Genomic DNA, 8,287 nt, shown 5'->3' on the forward strand with positions numbered 1-8,287 from the left:
CTTCCAATTTAACTATCTTGAACCTAGAACTCTCAAATGGGCCCTAATTGGGCCTATATACACGAAACTTAACATTTTTGGGCCTTATGAACCCAAAATAAACTAGATTAACTTTAATGGGCCTTATTGGACCAAAACAAATTTATATTAGCCCTAATAGGTCATAAAAATCATTCTTTGATTTTTATTGGGCCAAAAATCACCTAACTTAACCATAAAATGGACTTAAGCATTCAAGGCCCAAATTTTCTTTTCTTCCCTCTCCATTCTCGGCCGAAGCCCATCCAAGAGGAAGAGTTGACTTGTATGGGTGCCACCTCATTTTTACATGGAGGTTTTCCATGCAAAGTCTCATATCTCCATGTAACAATCCCATCACCATCTCTCTTCTCTTCTCTATTTTGCTCTCGGCCGAACCCAAAGACACACACACACACACTCACAATATTCATCTCCACTCTCTCTAAATCCTCTCAAGAACACTTACACTCCTTCATCAAATTTTCGAGATTAAGGAAGCTTTCAAGAAGATTTTTCCACAAATACATCATCTAAGGTAAGATATTGCTTGGATCCATAATCTAGCTACTTCATTTCATCAAAAATCTCTTCTAAATCTATTCAAACTTGTGATCTTACATCATCTAAGCCACTAAACTCGAGATCTACCAAGAGGACTAGCTAGGATCAAAATTCTCTTCCTTCTCTCTTCAAAACCGAAACTACAACTCAAGGTGAGCTTCATACCCCTCTATTTTCGGTTTTCACATGTTATATGGGGGAGAATACAAGTAAATGTGTAGATCTATGTGTATTGTATGCTATGTGTGATTTTATGCATGTATGTGTGTGATGTTATGTGTTTTTATGACAAATATGTAACAAAAAGGGATGATAATTCGAGATCTATGACATGAGAAAAGAAAAAAAAAACCAAAACTAAGTTCTTTTACACTAAGCTAGTTAAGAAAAATAGCTTATAAGGTTATGAGGAACATACTTTAACTTAAAACCCATTTTTGGACTTAAAATGTTAAAAATACAAAACTTGGGGTAAAAACTGTCAAGTCACGGTTTCTTGAGGGTCAAAAGAGTCAAACCAGTTTTTACAATCATTTTTCTGAATACTAGAATTTTCAAAGGACTTAAAATGCAAAAATTTGAGTTATTGGGCTAAATATGGGCTTTTCGGCCCAACAAGCCCAAAATTACGAAAATCGAAGTTTTTAAGGGGCTGAATTGTAATATTCTGTAAAACAGGGGACATGAAGTGAAATAAAACTATTTCTAAGGTCAAAAATGCTTTTAAACTCCAAAAAGGATAAAAAAAATGTAGACTTTTTGTATTTTGGGCCAAAACTGTAAAAATTGCCAAATTTGGGGTTCTAATCGAGAAACCCCACTCTGGAGGGCTAAAACTATTTACTAAATATAATTTTGGTTAAAAATGTCTTTTCAACAAGTTTATGATACAAAAGTGTCAAGAAAATGTTTTTAAGGACTAAAAATGAAATTCGTTTATATAAAGGACTAAAAGTATTATTTTTATGAAAGAAATGTAGTGAAAAGGTCAAAGTCATACTTCTAAACAAATTAATTCCGTAAGATAAAATACAAGATATTCGACTAGCGACAAAACGAAAAACAAATACACCTTCAATACCAAATATCGTTATAAACGAATCGATTCGGTTTCGAATCAATACAAAACAACAATCGCTAAAACAAAACTCTCCAATAGATATGTGATGACTAAAAGGAATAAATCCAGAAACTTTGGGCTTATGAGTTTCAAATCTTGCTTGTTGGGCCTTGCAAGCCCACCAACATGATCTTTGGGCCCAAAGGGATAACGCTTATATGTTATTGGGCCATCAATGACCCATTATTTTATAAAAAGACTTTCAATAGCTTTATGTGCTAGTGGGCCAAAGCGTCCCGTTAGAAAAGCTAGTAAGGTCACAGTAATCAAGTGCGAGTTGGACCATTGTGTCTTTCGCATCCACGACAGCCTAAGGTTCTTACGATAGTAGTGGGACATAATGTCCCCGTCTCTTCATTTGTTAAGGCTTACGGGAAATCGAAGTAGACAATAATTAGGACGATATAGAATATGGATTAATCAATGCTCATTCGTTAAGACAATACAAAAATCAGTAATTACGAATACATGTCAACATCGGAAAACATCGGGTTTTTCGGGGAATTTAATACTACTCGTTCGAAACTTTATAACAATATTACAAAGTACCCTTCGTATATATATATATATATATATATATATATATATATATATATATATATATATATGTTTTTAAAATCATTCATGCATCAACTTATGGATCTCACGCTTTGATAAACAAAAGTCTTTTTAGAAAATATCGGATTTTCTGGGTTTTTACAAAACTGCACAAACCATTTTATCACAACATTTCTTATGAACTCACCAACATTTCATATGTTGATGTTTTTCCAAAATAACTTGTATTCTCAGGTAACAGGTAAGCGGAAGGGTATTATGAAGTAATGTTAGATGTTATGTTGTTAAAAACACTCAAACTATTTATTTTATGAATGTGTAATGTTAAAACAATGTACTTGATGTGAACAATTCCAGTTGTAATATATTGATGCATGGTGACGTTTATGTTATGATTCATGAATATTCATTGTGATGGTATTCAATTAAAGTCACGCGAGCCCTCGGACGTTTCCGCCTTCTGGTTCGGGGGTGTGTCAGATACCAATTGTAAAGTCCTGAAAACGGATCTTACCAGTGATCAAAAAATCAAACAATCAAAGAGAACAATAATTGGAGTAGAAGTAGAATAGAAACAAGCTTGCACACGCTTTATAACTGAAAATCGTCGGATACAACTTGTTTACAGTGATCGTGAACTCTCTAGGATCAACAACCTGATAACGACCTACACAACCTCTATATATAGGGAACTTGGGCCGGAAACTAGGTTTATGGCCGTAAACACACTACATGGTTGTAAACACCAAAACAATCTATGAAACCACAACAAAGACTCAAAAGAACTATTACAATTGAAAGCCTAGACTAAACCACTAATTGGACCCTTCAGAATAACCAATTTCAGTTCACCACATAGAAAATTAGAAAACCCAGAAATCTCATTAATCAATCAACAAATTTCAACATAAAATATGAACACCCATATTCACCGAGCCAGAGAAGTTAAATATTTGACTCTCACGAAGTATAAGCTAGACATGGGAAGGGCATAATGGTCATTCGACAGTTTGGTGGCAGTTATGACAATTGACATTTATTTCAGTTATTTTCTGAACAGTTTCCTATGAAGAGACACAACTCTTAGGATTATATATATATATATATATATATATATATATATATATATATATATATATATATATATATATGTATGTATGTATGTATGTATGTATGTATGTAACATCCTAATTTTAAAGAGAGTTATTAATTAATAAATCAGGAACCCCGGGAAGTAATTATTATTATTATTATTTTATATTATTAGAGCTCATAAATTAAATAATAAATGGTTGTTAGTTTCGGGAAGCCAAATGGCAAGAATTTAATCTCCGGGGGTTAAAATGTAATTTTAGGATTTACTTTGATAAGGATTTCCGAAGTAGGGGTGTGTTTGGTAATATTTGGACTTCTTATGTAAAGATTTTCAGAAGGAGGGTTTAAATGCTAAAATTTGGATTTAAATTGAAAGAAAAGGGGGATGAGGGGCTAAAGATGTTATTATGGACTCAAGTTTGATTAAGCTGTGTATATAACGTAACTATCTAAACCCTAACCCTAGACAACATCAGCCGCCACCATTATACCTCCCTTTCCCAGCCGTTACTCTCTCCATGGATCACCTCTGCTGTCGACCTGGTATCGTCACCGCCAACCGCTGTCGACCTCCGTCTTTCCCCATGTCGGGATAGCTCAAGGATGTAGTGAAAGGGGTGGGCCACGAACATCATTGTTCCATTGCCGGCAACGACTCATGTGGGTGTAGATGTTGCCGTTCATCGAGCGTCGCCAGGAGGATGGTAGCGGCCATATTCTGTGGCTGCCGCCATTGCTCATGAGACTACTTCTCAGTCGCGCCACCATCGCTATGAGTTCGCGAAACCATGAAGCAATCATCGAAGACTTGGGACGACCGCCAACTCCGGTCGTGGTTTTGTCAAGAAGGTCGGCAGCGGGCGTTGTTGTCGTTATTCTGGTGGGTGGCTATGTTCGTTGTTATAGTTCGTTGAATGCTACTGTCGCTAATTGTTTTGTTGGATGGAAATGTGAAGAGACCACCTTGGCCGCTAGCCATGGTGGCTGCCACCGTATACCACCACCGGCCACCTCATGAGTGGCTGTGTGTGTATGCAATTTTATTATTTTGTGTGTAGCTTTGTGTGTGTGTTATTGGAATTTCATTGTAAAATGTAAGAGTAGGAATAATGAAAAGAAAAGCTCAAACCACCACCGTAGGGTGGTGGTTGCCGCCTCCTACCGCCACAGGCCGCCGTGTCGGGTGGCGGTGTGCTTACCTTGTTATGTTTGATTCGTATGGGATGTATGAAACCCTAGTGGGCCCAATGAATCCCTAATAGGCCCAAGAAAACCCTAATTGATCTAATAAAACCTTAATGGGCCCAATGAGGCCCAAAGTGACCTAAAAATCCAACTGATTGATTAATGGACTAGTATTGGGTAGAAAACCCTAATTAGGGTTTGGAAAACCCTAATGGCTTAAAACCCTAATTTCGGGAATTGATCGGGACATGTGCGGAAATTATTTAACAACCTAAAACAATAATTAACTATTATTGAAGATTAACCGAAGATAATGTTGGACTTAATGGATTAAGCCTTAATGGGTTAAGTAAGAAACACTTAACCCTAATCGTCATTTCATGTGGAAACCCTAATTTCAATTGGGTCTTGAGTTGGGTGTTCTTAGCGGGCTTTGGTGATTGGACTATTAAAAGGCTTCCAAGAATAAGCTAATGGACTAAGTATTTATATGGGCTTTAGGATAAGGCCCATGTGAGAGCCTTGGGCCCAATTTAGAAAATTGGACCATTAATGGGCTATATTTGGGTCTTATGATTATGTGATATTGGGCCATGGAAATTAGATTGGAATAATTGGGTGGGGCTTAAGGAAAGACCATATAGGGGTCTGGGCCCAATTTGGAAAATTGGGCCATATATTTGGCTTTGGCCCATTACTTGACTTTTGTGCTTTTGGAATGTGAGTTAGACTTTGAGCTTGGAACCCAATTATTAATTGGGTGTTGTTTGATGTTGACAGTTCGGGAAGCTGTCAACCAGCAGCTGGAGTTTATACTATGGGACTTCAGCGGTGCTAGGTGAGTTACTCTGACTATATCAATAGGGTCTAAGGTACCAAGGCCGACCCTTTAAATTGTTATTATGGTTATCATCTTCTTGTATGCTGTTATGATCTGTTAGATCGGTATCCTAGTACATAGGATGTTGCATATTATCATGATCTATTAGATTGGTATCCTAGTCAATAGGATGTTGTATGTTGCTATGATCTGTTGGATTGGTATCCTGGAAGATAGGATGTTGTATGCTGCTTAGATCTATTAGATTGGTATCCTGGTAGATAGGATGTTGTTATGCTGTTATGATCAGTTAGATCAGTATCCTAGTATATAGGATGATGCTATGCTAGTGACCTAGTTAGGCCGATATCCTGGTTATAGGATGTTGTTATGATTGATGACCTGTTAGATTGGTATGACTGTCAGTTATATATGCAAGTGTGATATTTATGTACACATGCTTGTTTGATTTGGGGTTGGGTTGAGGCAGTTCTGCCTTGTGCTGAAGGCCCTATAAAGGGATTCAGTCTTACTGAAGGCCTGGCGAGCGCTCCGGATAGGCTGTAGGCGCTGCGAGGCGGTCCAGACATGCCGAAGGCTCGGAGAATAGTTCAGATAGACTAAAGGCCTGTAAGGCGGTCCAGTCAAGCTGACGGCTCATTATGCATGTTGTTCTGGAATTGATATATGATTTTAATATATTTGTATGGTGTTGGTATTTTGGGGGAACTCACTAAGCTTTGTGCTTACGGTTTCTGTTTGTTGTTTCAGGTGCTTCAGATGACTCGGCAAGGCGAAGGCGTGATCGTACACATCCTCATGTTTTGGACTTATGGTCTCTGGGAAACTGTGATATTAAACCATTTTGGAAATACAATCGTAATATTTATTGGTATTGAAATGTTTTAAAAGTTTTAATTTGGCTTGATTTTTATGGATGTTACAAGTTGGTATCAGAGCCTTGGTTTGAGTGAATTGGAGGAACATTTGTGTGAATCCAGTCTCAAACTAAGGAAAAAGATTTTCAAAATGATTTCAAATGGTTTTCAAAATGAGTAAAAGAGGATGCGAAGTGTATGATCAGCCGGAGCCAGTAAGTAGACCCCAAAATACCATACAATCATTTGATATTATGATGTGTTAGATCAGCATGCTAGTATTAGGCTACAGATCTTCATGAATTTCCTGATTACATGATGTCTGCTAGCCTAGGGTTTCCTTATATGAGATTGACATCATTATTGTAGTTGTTTAGTGTATGCATCACGGTTGTACATAACTAAGATCTTATAGCCCAAGAATGTTTGATTTGGTCTTATGTTCTATTCTTATTGATTAGGGCTTCGGGTAAGATTGGATATTTGAAAGTCTATAGGGTCCAGCTTTATGTATGGCTAGCATACACTAGGGCTACAAGGTTGGTGGAAGTTTCATGGGTAGGTTGTGTGGGACCGGTAAGCTAGTTATGAGATATTAGCATTCCTCTAGGAGTGAGGACTGAGTGCTCGCTATGTTGATGTATATTGTTAGGGCGTTGTGGTGATACTTGAGACAAATATGGGTAGGCGTGGAAGGTAGTATGGGCCCGTACTACTGAAAGCACAGGACCCATACGCGTATCAAGGAAGCCACAACCCTCTAGGGTTTGGATGGGAGTTGGTCCCCTGTCATTGTATGGATTATTAGAGATCTTTATGGTGTTTTACCAGAATGGTGGTTATGATATGTCTTGAGTCAGATCCGGGTCAGGATTGAGAGTTGGCGGCCAGAATAGGCCAGTGTTGTCAAATGATCATGTCAGTGAGATTATCCGGGAGGAGGTGATCGAGATTGTCCGAGGACAGTTGTCGGAGATGTTTAAGTTTATCAAGACCGCCATGTTTGAGTATTCAACGAGCGCTTTACAACTAGTGCTGAGACGATTGTTGTGACAACTATAACAACTATAACAACGGCAAGGAGATGAACTGGTCGAGCTTTTTGTTACCGAGATTTGCATATTCTAATGAGCCGAAGGCTACAGTTATGTGGGATCAGGGAGATGTTATGTACTCGTTATGTTCTGCGAATTGAGCGGGAGAGGCTAACAACATGAGTTTCTGGATATGAGGCTTCGGGGGTCATGCTTGAGGCTAATTGTGAGTCGCGGGGATTTCGGAAAGGAGTGACGATTATGTTTAGCTGGGGTTTTAGTAGCTGGAAGTGGAATGGTTAATTGATGGATTTGAATGTTGTTTCCTAGGGCATGGATTGTGTCTTTTTAGCTTTTCGAGCTCGAAGGATCGAGCAGGTTTATGGCCCGAGATCAGGTTGTATTTCCAGTTCGGGGTCAGTTAGTCGCCGGGATTGGCGACAATAGTTCAGTGCTGGTCAGCGCGTGTGGGTCAATGTGACATAAGTATTTTGTGAGGTCCGGTTCGCCTTGGATCTTTTGTATCAGGCAGTAAGGATTAATTGCACCACCTATTGCATTTTTGGGAGTGGAGATTATGTTTTGAGAGTAGTTGTAGTCGGTTTAGGGCAGAGGTGGTTTCAATTGCTGCATTTAGCTGTGGAAGATCGAACCGGTGAGTGAGTCAGCGTGCGAGACCCTAAATGATATTAGTTCTAGAGTTGAGGGTGGGAGATAAGTTGGAGCACTTTTGGAAGAAGGGTATTATATGGGAGGTCTGAAAGCAGGGTCCCACAGGATGGTTATTCAGTATTATCAGGATGTAGTGGTTTTAGTAACCGTTATAGATTGATGGAGGAAGGCGCCAAGGGAAGTAGTTTGTTGTCGAGACACTAGTTGGAGCATCTATCTTTGGACTTCAATATTTGGGTGTGGGATCATTCGGGCATTAGGGACTGTCAGTTCCACTGGGATTCAGGAAGTGTTCATCTGGCTCTTAGAAGTGTGTTATCAATTGGGGGTGACTAGTAATGGA

This window comes from Lactuca sativa, chromosome 8 (assembly GCF_002870075.4).
Source record: "Lactuca sativa cultivar Salinas chromosome 8, Lsat_Salinas_v11, whole genome shotgun sequence".
Taxonomy (NCBI): Eukaryota; Viridiplantae; Streptophyta; class Magnoliopsida; order Asterales; family Asteraceae; genus Lactuca; species Lactuca sativa.